Source organism: Capricornis sumatraensis, chromosome 2 (genome assembly GCF_032405125.1).
Source record: "Capricornis sumatraensis isolate serow.1 chromosome 2, serow.2, whole genome shotgun sequence".
Lineage (NCBI taxonomy): Eukaryota > Metazoa > Chordata > Mammalia > Artiodactyla > Bovidae > Capricornis > Capricornis sumatraensis.
In genome coordinates this window covers 198,334,681-198,348,197 of record NC_091070.1, presented here as the reverse complement: position 1 = coordinate 198,348,197, position 13,517 = coordinate 198,334,681, and the positions used below count along the sequence as shown (strand labels likewise).

Sequence of the window (13,517 nt, the reverse complement as noted above, 5' to 3'; positions counted from 1 at the left end):
TAGACCTTTTGGGGGGCGGGGGTTGCATGTTCCCTGGGTTTATCTGATTGGCAAGAGCTGAGGAAGAAGACTGTCAGTGTCAGAAGTGGAACCCTGGATCTGTGTGGGGCGCTCAACCCACTCACGTGACACTCAGCATCACTCAAAGTTGCCCAGCACCTCCCACATAAGCAGCAAGTGGATTTGTAGGATTTGGACCCAGGACTTCCCTGGTGGCTCAGATGGTAAAGGGTCTGCCTACAATGCAGGAGTCCCAGGTTCAATCCCTGGGTCAGGAAGATCCCCTGGAGAAGGAAATGGCAACCCACTCCAGTATTCTTGCCTGGAAAATCCCATGGATGGAGGAACCTGGTATGCTACAGTCCTTGGGGTCGCAAAGAGTCGGACACGACACAGTGACTTCACTTTCACTTTCAAGCCTAACTCCAGGATCCTTTTTATCTGCATTGTTTGCGACCTCTCAAGGGCAGGGAATACTTGCACTGGACCGTGTGCTGCTTAGTGGACTTCTTAGTTCAGTTCAGTCGCTCGGTCGTGTCCGACTCTTTGCGACTCCATGAATCACAGCACGCCAGGCCTCCCTGTCCATCACCAACTCCGGGAGTTCACTCAGACTCATGTCCATCGAGTCAGTGATGCCAGCCAGCCATCTCATCCTCGGTCGTCCCCTTCTCCTCCTGCCCCCAATCCCTCCCAGCATCAGAGTCTTTTCCAATGAGTCAACTCTTTGCATGAGGTGGCCAAAGTACTGGAGTTTTGGCTTTAGCATCATTCCTTCCAAAGAACACCCAGGACTGATCTCCTTTAGAATGGACTGGTTGTATCTCCTTGCAGTCCAGGGGACTCTCGAGAGTCTCCTCCAACACCACAGTTCAAAAGCATAAATTCTTCAGCACTCAGCTTTCTTCACAGTCCAACTCTCACATCCATACATGACTACTGGAAAAACCATAGCCTTGACTAGACGGAACTTTGTTGGCAAAGTAATGTCTCTGCTTTTGAATATGCTATCTAGGTTGGTCATAGCTTTTCTTTCAAGGAGTAAGCGTCTTTTAATTTCATGGCTGCAATCACCATCTGCAGTGATTTTGGAGCCCCCAAAAATTAAGTCTGACACTGTTTCCACTGTTTCCACACCTATTTCCCATGAAGTGATGGGACCGGATGCCATGATCTTAGTTTTCTGAATGTTGAGCTTTAAGCCAACTTTTTCACTCTCCTCTTTCACTTTCATCAAGAGGCTTTTTAGTTCCTCTTCACTTTCTGCCATAAGGGTGGTGTCATCTGCATATCTGAGGTTATTGATATTTCTCCCAGTAATCTTGATTCCAGCTTGTGCTTCCTCCAGCCCAGTGCTTCTCATGATGTACTCTGCATAGAAGTTAAATAAGCAGGGTGACAATATACAGCCTTGATATACTCCTTTTCCTATTTGGAACCAGTCTGTTGTTCCATGTCCAGTTCTAACTGTTGCTTCCTGACCTGCATACAGATTTCTCAAGAGGCAGGTCAGGTGGCCTGGTATTCCCATCTCTTTCAGAATTTTCCACAGTTTATTGTGATCCACACAGTCAAAGGCTTTGGCATAGTCAATAAACCAGAAGTAGATGTTTTTCTGGAACTCTCTTGCTTTTTCCATGATCCAGCGGATGTTGGCAATTTGATCTCTGGTTCCTCTGCCTTTTCGAAAACAAGCTTGAACATCAGAAAGTTCATGGTTCGTGTATTGCTGAAGCCTGGCTTGGAGAATTTTGAGCATTACTTTACTAGCATGTGAGATGAGTGCAATTGTGCGGTACTTTGAGCATTCTTTGGCATTGCCTTTCTTTGGGATTGGAATGAAAACTGACCTTTTCCAGTCCTGTGGCCACTGCTGAGTTTCCCAAATTTGTTGGCATATTGAGTGCAGCACTTTCACAACATCATCTTTCAGGATTTTAAACAGCTCAACTGGAATTCCATCACCTCCACTAGGTTTGTTCGTAGTGATGCTTCCTAAGGCCCACTTGACTTCACATTCCAGCATGTCTGGCTCTAGATGAGTGATCACACCATCATGATTATCTGGGTCGTGAAGATCTTTTTTGTACAGTTCTTCCATGTATTCTTGCCACCTCTTCTTAATATCTTCTGCTTCTGTTAGGTCCCTACCATTTCTGTCCTTTATCGAGCCCATCTTTGTGTGAAATGTTCCCTTGGTATCTCTAATTTTCTTGAAGAGATCTCTAGTCTTTCCCATTCTGTTGTTTTCCTCTATTTCTTTGCATTGATCGCTGAAGAAGGCTTTCTTATCTCTTCTTGCTATTCTTTGGAACTCTGCATTCAGATGCTTATATCTTTCCTTTTCTCCTTTGCTTTTCGCTTCTCTTCTTTTCACAGCTATTTGTAAGGCCTCCCCAGACAGCCATTTTGCTTTTTTGCATTTCTTTTCCATGGGGATGGTCTTGATCCCTGTCTCCTGTACAATGTCACGAAACTCATTCCATAGTTCATCAGGCACTCTATCTATCAGATCTAGGCCCTTAAATCTATTTCTCACTTCCACTGTATAATCATAAGGGATTTGATTTAGGTCATACCTGAATGGTCTAGCGGGTTTCCCTAGTTTCTTCAATTTGAGTCTGAATTTGGCAATAAGAAGTTCATGATCTGAGCCACAGTCAGCTCCTGGTCTTGTTGACTTCTTAAGTGTGTTGTAAACCAGCCACCACTATCTCTTTAATTCAGATCCTTATTTCTTATCTGAACAATTGCTTCAGCCTCCTAATTGGTCTTCTTGCCTTCAGTTTCTCCCCATTTTCATTGAGAGTGACATTATCACAGTTGTAACCTCATCACTACCCGACTTACAACCCTAAGCTAATTCCTGTACAAGACCTAAGCCCTGAAATCTGGCATTTTCAGCTTTCCATAAACTGGCCTAAGCCTTGTCTCTTGACACTGTGTCCTGTGATACCATTAAATGTGGGTTTTAGGATCTGAAAGCATTGGTTTTAATCTTGGATGCTTGGGCAAGTTACTTACCTTCTCTGAGCATCAGTTTTCTCATCTCTGAAATGACCTACCTCACAGTACAATTGTGCTGATTAAAAATTATATGGCTGCCATGTAGCAGCCAAGGCTGCACAAGGCTGCCATGTAGCAGCTTTAAAAATCATCATTATTTATAGGCCTGTCATTGCCAACAAAGCATGAGCTCTTTAAGGACAAGGGTGTGTCAGGTTCAAATTTGTTTCCAGAGTCATTTAACACGTTAGGCCTATTAACGGAGGCAGGGAGAAGACAAACAAACCAAAAAGACAAGATTAAAGAAGGAGAAAAAGAACAACAGAGAGACAGAGGGACAGAGAGATGAAGAAAGTATTTTAAAAATTCCATGTTCAGGGACTTCCCTTGTGGTCCAGTGACTAACGCTCTCAATGCAGGGGCCCAGATTTGATCCTTGGTTGGGGAACTAGATCCCACATGCTGCAACCAAGAGTCCGCATGCTGCAGAATAGAATTAGAAATATTTGTAAAGCAAACCTAATATGATTTGAGGGTTGAATGTAGGGTGCTTGCAGAGGAGGCTGGATAGGAAAGGTGTCAAAGCTAGCTCACCAGATTCATGTTTCAAAGAACAGGGTAGTGGTGTCCCTGTTTCTTCTGGACAATTGTCTGACTGTGACTCCTAGAAGCCAGGAGCTCTGTGCTCCCCAGAGTAGCCTTCTCGGCACCCTTCTGACCTGATTTAATTTTGCTGCATGGTTGTGCTAGGCGACTTCCCTGATTCCCATAGTGAGGCTCCACTGGAATGTCTGGTTTCTGGCGTTTCCTGGCATCTACCGCTCAGTGGGGGCATGTCTTGCTTTCATGTCAGGCAAAGCTGAAGGTTTCTGACTCACAAGATGGGGAACAAGCTGGGCTTAAACGTCCCGTGAGACTAACACATTTATCCAATCTTCGGGAGAGAATGTTTTTTCTCTGGAACTTTTCTGCTCTCACTCTCCCACACCTCTGTTGGGCCAGCTGGCCTGTTGGTCTGCCTGGCTGCCTCCCTCCCTCTGACAAATGCTAACCAGGATCTGCTCAGTGTCAGGCTATCAAACATGCCTGTTACACATCTCATTCAGTCCTGCTCTGTTTTAGCAACAATAAGACAACAAGTCATGCTCTATCCCATGCTCTCATCTCTCCATCGGGCAAGAGGATTTCTTAGACCAGTCATGAGCCACTTCACACTCTGTGCATGGCAGACCTCCTGCCTCACTGGCTCTAGGTAACTCCTACCAATTCTTTAGCCCTCAGCTCAACTGCCACTTCCTCCAGAAAGCCTCCCCTGGCCTCCTAGCCATGCCAGAGCCATGGTCACACACCCTCCTGGACCTGCTGGCACTCCTTCATGGTGCACTCACACTGGCACCTCTCCCTGTGTCTATGATACTGTCTCCACTGCAGACCACTGTGGGGACAGAGTTGCCCCTTTCCTGGCCAGCAGAGCACTGACTTCCTCTGGCCACAGTGATTGGTCAGTCATGGCATAAGCCCAGTGAGACTCAGTCTGGGGCTTGTGAGAGAGTCCCCTTTAATGTGGAGAGGCTGGGCTAGGCACCAAGAGATGACATTTTGCTTCCAGAGGGAAGAGAGCCTGTAAAAGAATGGAGCCAATGTTCAGGTGGCAGCTTGACACCAAGATGACCTTGCTTGAGTCTCTTGGTTTCATGTCAGGCAAAGCTGAAGGTTTCTGACTCACAAGATGGGGAACAAGCTGGGCGTCCCATGAGACTAACACCCAATCTTTGGGAGAGAATGTATTTTCTCTGTTCCTTCAGATCTGAAAATTTTGTAAGCTAAATAATTCCCCCTTTTACTTAAGTCAGTTTGAGTTGGGTTTTTTTTTGTCACTTGCAACCAAAGGAATTCTGCTACTACAGGACCTTGGAGTTTCCCTCATCAGACGTCCTAAACTTATAAAGGAGGAAGAGACTTACAAAGTCACAAAGACTTTTTTATACACAATCAATTTTCCAAATAAATGTATTTCCTCACTTGCTTTTATCTGTTTCCTACTGACCAGAACAGGGGCACGTTGTCCTCCAACCCAGATAGGGTCATAGAACATTGATCTTGGTCAAAGCATGCCTAATCTTTCTCCACCAGAGAGAATTTCTTAATCCAAGTCCTCAGGAACCAGTTTTATTTTCCATTACAATGTTTTTATCCTCCAGGTAGAACTGCTGATGACCGTCCTTTCTCTTCTACACAGAGTAATCAGTGGCAATTAATTCTAATAACAAGGAGACAGCAAGAATGAACAGAGCATTAATTGGACGGAAGTAATCAGAGCCTCCCTTGTCCACAGTTGCTACCTGTCTACAGGAAAATATGAGCAAGCACATGCGTGCATGCACAAGCACACACATGTGCAAACATACACACAAACACACACGCACCTCTCCCAACCCAGTCACCCAAGGCTCAAGGAGAGGGTACAGAACGAGCGTGCTGTCTGATCAGCATGGTGCTGTATAAAAAAGAAAGTCAAGGACTCTGGAGCCACAGAGACCCCACTGCTAACCAGTCACTTAAACTTGGCCTCCTCATTTGTAAAATGGGGATACACAGACCTACTTCGAAGTGGTTTAGAAGATTAAATAAGAGTATTGTACGCAAAGCACGTTTCACTGGTGTGTCGCAGGAGCTCAGTCAGTGGCTAGTTTCCTTTCCTTCCACATCAAACACTTTTGTATGCTGGTGGAGAATAAAGGCCTAATGTGATCTGAAAGTTTAGATCCTTTGAATGCTCTTGATCCGGCCAAACCTCTGGACCCTCCCCTTAATCCTGTGCCCCTGTCTTTCCCCAGTCGATACCAACACACACAGAGACACACAGACACCCACACACTCATTGGCCTGCCTCTCTCCTTTTTGGGATTATAAATTCTGGGAGAGCAGTTTAGTACCCTCATTGCTCTCACAGTACCTGGCACACAGCTAATGCTGAGTGGACACTTGTTAAATAATCACCTCTGAAGCCTGTGCCTTTGCTCACGTTTGCACCCCATCTTAGTCTCCTTCCTGGTCATCTTTCAAGGCTTAGCCTAGACCCCACCACATCCTTCACAAAGTCTTAGAAACTTGTTCTTGGAAGTACTCCCTTCTCCTCTGAACTCCATTCCTCTTTTATAATACCTACAGCTTTCCACCATATGATGTAAGATATACGTGGATGACATAAGATATATATGGGTATCTTTTTCTCTGTCTTCTCAAGTTCCTTCAATCAATCATTCAACCAACTCCTTGAGTAAATGCTGAGTACCACGGATACAGAGAGACACCCAATTGTGTCTATGTCTTAAGATGTTTAAGTTCCGACTAGTCCTTGAGCACAGCCACCATGTCTGACTCATCTTCCTTTTCCCCAGGCCTTAGACCATGGTAGGTGATCCTTAAATATTTGATAATGGCAATGGGTTTCCCAGGAGAGTACCTCTGGAATAGGACATCAGTGGGTCTTGGGAGGTCATCCAAGGCAAGTGAGCTTCTTGAGGTTGGTCACAGATGTCCCTGGGCTTTCTGAGGGAAAGGATTCTGTATTATAGAAGAAGATCTCAGTGGGGGGCGGGGCAGGGGCGGTAATTAGCCCTGCCCCTAGATGATGTCACACAGATGCATTCAAATCCTAAAACCATGAATCAGCTGAGACTTGGTGCCCAGGGATGTATGATTTAGTAATTAACCTGCAGAAGCTGTGGCCTGAGGAAATGCCCATCTTTTCCACCAGGTTTCACAGTGATGTTGTTCAATTCAATTGCTCAGTTGTGTCTAATTCTTTGTCACTGCATGGACTGCAGCATGCCAGGCCTCCCTGTCCATCACAACTCCTGGAGTTTGCTCAAACTCATGTCCATTGAGTTGGTGAGGCCGTCCAACCATCTCATCTGTTGTCCCCTTCTCCTCCTGCCTTCAATCTTTCTCAGTGATGTTGTATGAGTCATTCACCCATTCTGGATCCACCTCAATTTTATTCAACCAGATATTATAAACAACTACTATGTTCCTGGCAGATACAGAGATCAATCAGACAGGAGTAGCCCCCTTTGAGAGTTCATAGTCTACCAGACATTATGCAAAGGAACATCATAGAGAGATGGTGCAACACCCCTATATTGTGCAGTCCTTTGTTTTCAGAACCTGAAGAAGGTTCCTCACTGCGTTCAGGATAAATTTCCAATCTCTATCTGGAGCAACAACCTTTTATAATCTGAAGCCTGCCTACCTGTCCAGCCTCTTCCCCATACCCACCCTGTGCCCTGGCCATACTTTAATGCTAATCATTTCCAAGGCTCCATTATCATTCATGTCTTCGTATGAGAGATGCTCTTCCAAAATGCTCTACCTGATCAACTTCTGATGATACTTCGATATGAAGTGAAAGTACCAAAATAGAAGTATGCACCGGAGTATCACATTTGTAAAGTGGAAATAATTCAAAATATTATGGTCATAAGAAAGCTTCCTTTTTTCCTTTCTCTCTCTCTCTACCCCACTCTCTCTTTCTTCTTCTGTCAAAAGGGCAAATTAGATTAGATTAGCTCTACCAACACTTTTGAAACTGAAAGTGTTGCTGTGGGTATAAAAACCCCTCCATATCCCCCGTTTCTTGCTTTTAGAAAAAGATTTTAGTCTCCTAGGTCTTTCCGGAGTTTCAAAGAGCAGACTCAAGCAGTTACTAATAACACAAGTGAGGTAATAGAGAAACAAAGGTGAAATAGTCAAGCAAGCCAAGTGATGTTAGCTTGAGCAATAGTTTGGTGATAAAAGAGTTCTAGTTCCTCCTTAAGGGATATATACGACAATCCCATACACATCTTTGAGTTGTTCCGCAGGAACTAAGACACCCCCTGCACTCCCCTTAGCACATCCAGGTGGAGGATGCTGACTATATATTGAACACAAGCACGAAGACTGGTTGAAACCAGAAGGTTGATGATCAACATTACTGAAACATCACTTTGTTACCTCACTACCAACCACTGAAATTCCATGAGCTGACCATGCAACCTATAACCTTCACCCCCAAATTTGCCTTTAAATACCCTTCTCTGACACCTGTCAGGGGAGTTTGGGTCTTTTGCTGCATGTTCTCCTTGCTTGGTGCCTGCAATAAGCACTGTACTTTCCTTCACCACAACCCAGTGTCATGAGATTGGCTTTGCTCTGCAGCGGGCAAATGGACCCCACTTTGGTCTGGCAACACTTTTAAGATGCAGTAATCACACGTTAATATTTGTACTGGGTCTTTGGAAGTCATGATCAATCTGGCTGAGCTATGCCTTTCCTTATGGGTTTTGAAAACATCCCCAAAGCCAGTTAACTAGACTGTAGTCTTGGTTTCCTGGAGAAAATTCCTCCGAATGGTAAGTGAGATGGCAGTTTTCCTCCACACTCAAAATCTTTCCCTTCCTAGATCTTGTTCCTGCCCAGGATTACAGTTTTCTCCCTTAAAAAATACTCTAAGAGATCACAACGGCCTCTTATTTCAGAGCAGTGAGGGGCTCATGCACAGCTCTGGGCTCTCTGACCCTTGTGAAATGTCTTCCTCTTCTTCCCGCTCTTGCTTTGTCTCTTGGTGAATGTTTAATCATCACCCTTGTACCCCCAGCTCAAAATCTATCCTATCAAGGAAGTCTTCCCAGATCCCTTGAGGCTGAATTAGTTGCTTAGTTGCTCTGTTCTCTGTGTACACACAGAATTCTGTGTCTATCTTTTCCTTAGCTTTAAGCACATTGTTTTATAATCTCGGCCAGATCGTGAGGTAGGTTAGGCAGCAGGTACCGGCTACCATTTTTGTTGAGAAGAAAATATAGCTAATTAGAATTATATTTGTCAGAACTTTCACTAATATGTGGTTGGAGGGAAATCTGAGACCCAAGGAGGGTCTCAGATTAAATTATCAAGCTAGAAAGTGATTGAACTGAGATTCAAATCTGATGACTCGAGAGGAGCATAAAGATGGCGGAGGAATAGGACGGGAAGACCACTTTCTCCCTCACAAATTCCTCAAAAGAACATTTCAACGCTGAGCAAACTCCACAAAACAACCTCTGTAGGCTGGCAGAGGACAGCAGGCAACCAGAAAAGCAGACCATTGTCTTCAAAAACAGGTAGGAAAAAGTATAAACGACGAAAAAGGAGACAAAGGAGGTGGGGAGGGAACTCCGTCCCGGGAAGGGAAGCCCGTCCCGGGAAGGGAATTTTAAGAAGAGAGGTTTCCAAACACCAGGAAACACTCTCCCTGCCGAGTCTGTGGCGAGTCTTGGAAACCCAGAGGGCAACATAACAGGAAGGAAAAATAAAGAAATAATTAAAACCAAGAGATTACAAGCCCAACAGTAACTCCCCCAGTGGAAAAGCAGCACAGACGCCTGCATCCGCCATTGGGAAGTGGGGGCAGGGCAGGGACGCGCAGGAGGCGCGGGCTGCAGTGCTTTGTAAGAATCGGGCAGGAACGCCCCACGCGCAACCAGAACGATCTAACTTGCGCTAGCAAACCAGACTGTGTGATAGCTACAGCACGAAAAGCTCGAACATAAGACGCCGCCAGGACCGAGCACAGAACAAAGGACGGAACGGAAAAAGCCGGCTGCAGACCATCCCCCGCCGGGGACAGGCAGCCAGAGCCGTAAGGACTGGAAAGGGGCAATTGCAGACCCGGAGAGACTTTACTTACCTAACTGCAAGCGGGCTTCTTTGCTAAGACTTCTGGGGGTGCTGGACAGTCACAATCTGCCTCACGGGGGACGCCAGCGGTCCACCCAGAAAGTTGAGCAGCAGCGACAGAAAAGGTGACAAGCCGCGGCGATCACGCTCGCCAAACTCCTGAGCTACTCGGACCTGGGAAGGGCACAAAGCGCAGTCCCAGCCGAATCTGTGCCTCTGAGGGCTGCCTGAGCGCCAAACATGAGCGGCTTGGACCGGGAAGTGCACGCAGCCTAGGGCCGGCCCCAGACGGTTCCCGGCTGTGCATCGTAGAGCCGGAGCGGTTTGTGCGCCGCGAGAAGGGACAGGTCAAGCGGGGCTGTGACACTGTGAGCACACGACAGCGCTATTTGTTTGCGGCATTCCCCCTCCCCACAGCGCGACTGAACTAGTGAGCCTGAAAAACCAGCAAACGGAAGAAGTTAAACAGAGGGAACCACCTTGGAAGTGATCCCACACGGCCCAAAACATCAGAGAAGAGCCAGATATATTTTTACTATTTTAAAAATCATTCCTTTTTTTTTTTTTTCTTCTTTTTTTTTCTAACCTTTTTTTTAATTGTTAAATCTTCTATTTCTCCTCTAATTTTTATTACTATAACCTATTATTACTATTTTTAAAAAAAAAGACCTTTTTTTTTTTTTTTTTTTTAAGGCAAACACCATATATAGCCTTTGGATGGTTGTTGGTGGGTTTTTTTTTGTTTGTTTGTTTTGTTTTTTTTGTTTGCTTGTTTTTTTTAATAATTCTTGGTTTTTTTTCTTTCTTTCTTTCCTGCTTTTTCCTTCTGCTTCTTTTCTTTAATATTGTATTTTTGAAAATCCAACCTCTACTCTAGATTTTTAACCTTTGCTCTTAGGATTTTGTTGTCAATTATGTTCATTTAAAAACCCAAACTTCACTACCCAAGTTTACCTGAGAGCGAGATTACTGGCTTGACCACTCTCTTCTCCTATGGACTCTCCTTTTTCTCCACCAGGTGGCCTCTGTCTCTTTTCTCCCCCATCTCTTCTCTATCCAACTCTGTGAATCTCTGTGTGTTCCAGACAGTGGAGAACACCTAAGGAACTGGTTACTGGCAGGATTTGTCTCTCTCCTTCTCATTCCTCTCTCTTATCCTCCTGGTCACCTCTGTCTACTTCCTCCCTCTCCTCTTCCCTGTATAACTCCGTAAATACCTGAGCGGGCCAGACTATAGAGCGCACATAAGGAAGTGACTACTGCCTAGCTTGCTCTCTCCTCTTTTGATCTCACCGCATCTCATTCCAGTTACCTCTAACTACCCCCTCCATCTTCTCTTCTCCTTGTAACTCAGTGAACCTCTCTGAGTATCCCTCAATGTGGAGAAACTTTTCATCTTTAACCTAGATGTTTTATCATCGGTGCTGTATAGATGGAGAAGTCTAGAGGCCACTGTAAAAACTGAAGACCAGAAGCAGGAGGCTTAAATACAAAGCCTGAAAACATTAGAGAACTCTTGAATTCAGGGAACATTAAGTAATAGGAGCTCATCAAATGCCTTCATACTTACACTGAAACCAAGCTCCACCCAAGGGCCAACAAGTTCCAAAACAAGACATATCACTCAAATTCTCCAGCAACACAGGAACACTCCCCTGAGCTTGAATATACAGGCAGCTCAAAATTATTCCAAAACCTTTGATGTCTCATAACCCATCACTGGTCACTCCAGTGCACTCCAGAGAGAAGAAACCCAGCTCCACCCACCAGAACTCCAACACAAGCCTCCCTAACCAGGAAACCTAGACAAGCCACTGATACAACCCCACCCACAGTGAGGAAGCTCCATAATAAAGAGAACTCCACAAATTACCAGAATATAAAAAGACCACCCCAAACGCAGCAATATAACCAAGATGAAGAGACAGAGGAATACTCAGCAGGTAAAGGAACAGGAGAGTTGCCCACCAAACCAAACAAAAGAGGAAGAAGTAGGGAATCTACCTGAGAAGGAATTCCGAATATTGATAGTGAAAATGATCCAAAATCTTGAAATCAAAATGGAATCACAGATAAATAGCCTAGAGACAAGGATTGAGAAGATGCAAGAAAGGTTTAACAAGGACCTAGAAGAAATAAAAAAGAGTCAAAATATAATGAATAATGCAATAAATGAGATCAGAAACACTCTGGAGGCAACAAATAGTAGAATAACGGAGGCAGAAGATAGGATTAGTGAAATAGAAGATAGAATGGTAGAAATAAATGAATCAGAGAGGAAACAAGAAATACGAATTAAAAGAAACGAGGACAATCTCAGAGACCTCCAGGACAATATGAAACGCTCCAACATTCGAATTATAGGAGTCCCAGAAGAAGAAGACAGAAAGAAAGATCATGAGAAAATCCTTGAGGAGATAATAGTTGAAAACTTCCCTAAAATGGGGAAGGAAATAATCACCCAAGTCCAAGAAACACAGAGAGTTCCAAATAGGATAAACCCAAGGCGAAACACCCCAAGACACATATTAATTAAATTAACAAAGGTCAAACACAAAGAACAAATATTAAAAGCAGCAAGGGAAAAACAACAAATAACACACAAGGGGATTCCCATAAGGATAACAGCTGATCTTTCAATAGAAACTCTTCAGGCCAGGAGGGAATGGCAAGACATACTTAAAGTGATGAAAGACAATAACCTACAGCCCAGATTACTGTACCCAGCAAGGATCTCATTCAAATACGAAGGAGAAATCAAAAGCTTTACAGACAAGCAAAAGCTGAGAGAATTCAGCACCACCAAACCAGCTCTCCAACAAATTCTAAAGGATATTCTCTAGACAGGAAACCGAAAAGGGTGTATAAACCCGAACCCAAAACAATAAAGTAAATGGTAACGGGATCATACTTATCAATAATTACCTTAAACGTAAATGGGTTGAACGCCCCAACCAAAAGGCAAAGACTGGCCGAATGGATACAAAAACAAGACCCCTCTATATGCTGCTTACAAGAGACCCACCTCAAAACAAGGGACACATATAGACTGAAAGTGAAGGGCTGGAATAAGATATACCACGCAAATAGAGACCAAAAGAAAGCAGGAGTGGCAATACTCATATCCGATAAAATAGACTTTAAAACAAAGGCTGTGAAAAGAGACAAAGAAGGCCACTACATAATGATCAAAGGATCAATCCAAGAAGAAGATATAACAATTATAAATATATATGCACCCAATATAGGAGCACCGCAATATGTAAGACAAATGCTAACAAGTATGAAAGGGGAAATCAACAATAACACAATAATAGTGGGAGACTTTAATACCCCACTCACACCTATGGACAGATCAACTAAACAGAAAATTAACAAAGAAACGCAAACTTTAAATGATACATTAGATCAATTAGACCTAATTGATATCTATAGGACATTTCACCCCAAAACAATGAATTTCACCTTTTTTTCAAGTGCTCATGGAACCTTCTCCAGGATAGATCACATCCTGGGCCATAAATCTAAACTTGATAAATTCAAAAAATCGAAATCATTCCAAGCATCTTTTCTGACCATAATGCATTAAGATTAGATCTCAATTACAGGAGAAAAACTACTAAAAATTCCAACATATGGAGGTTGAACAACACACTTCTGAATAACCAACAAATCACAGAAGAAATCAAAAAAGAAATCAAAATATGCATAGAAACTAATGAAAATGAAAACACAACAACCCAAAACCTGTGGGACACTATAAAAGCAGTGCTAAGAGGAAAGTTCATAGCAATACAGGCATACCTCAAGAA

General features: G+C 43.9%; 1 protein-coding gene across 1 annotated transcript in view; it reads right to left on the bottom strand.

Annotated features, from left to right (window-relative positions):
- The window catches only part of AGBL4 (AGBL carboxypeptidase 4), a 1,470,506-nt gene that overhangs the window by 15,067 nt on the left and 1,441,922 nt on the right, over positions 1 to 13,517 (bottom strand). The window lies entirely within an intron of this gene.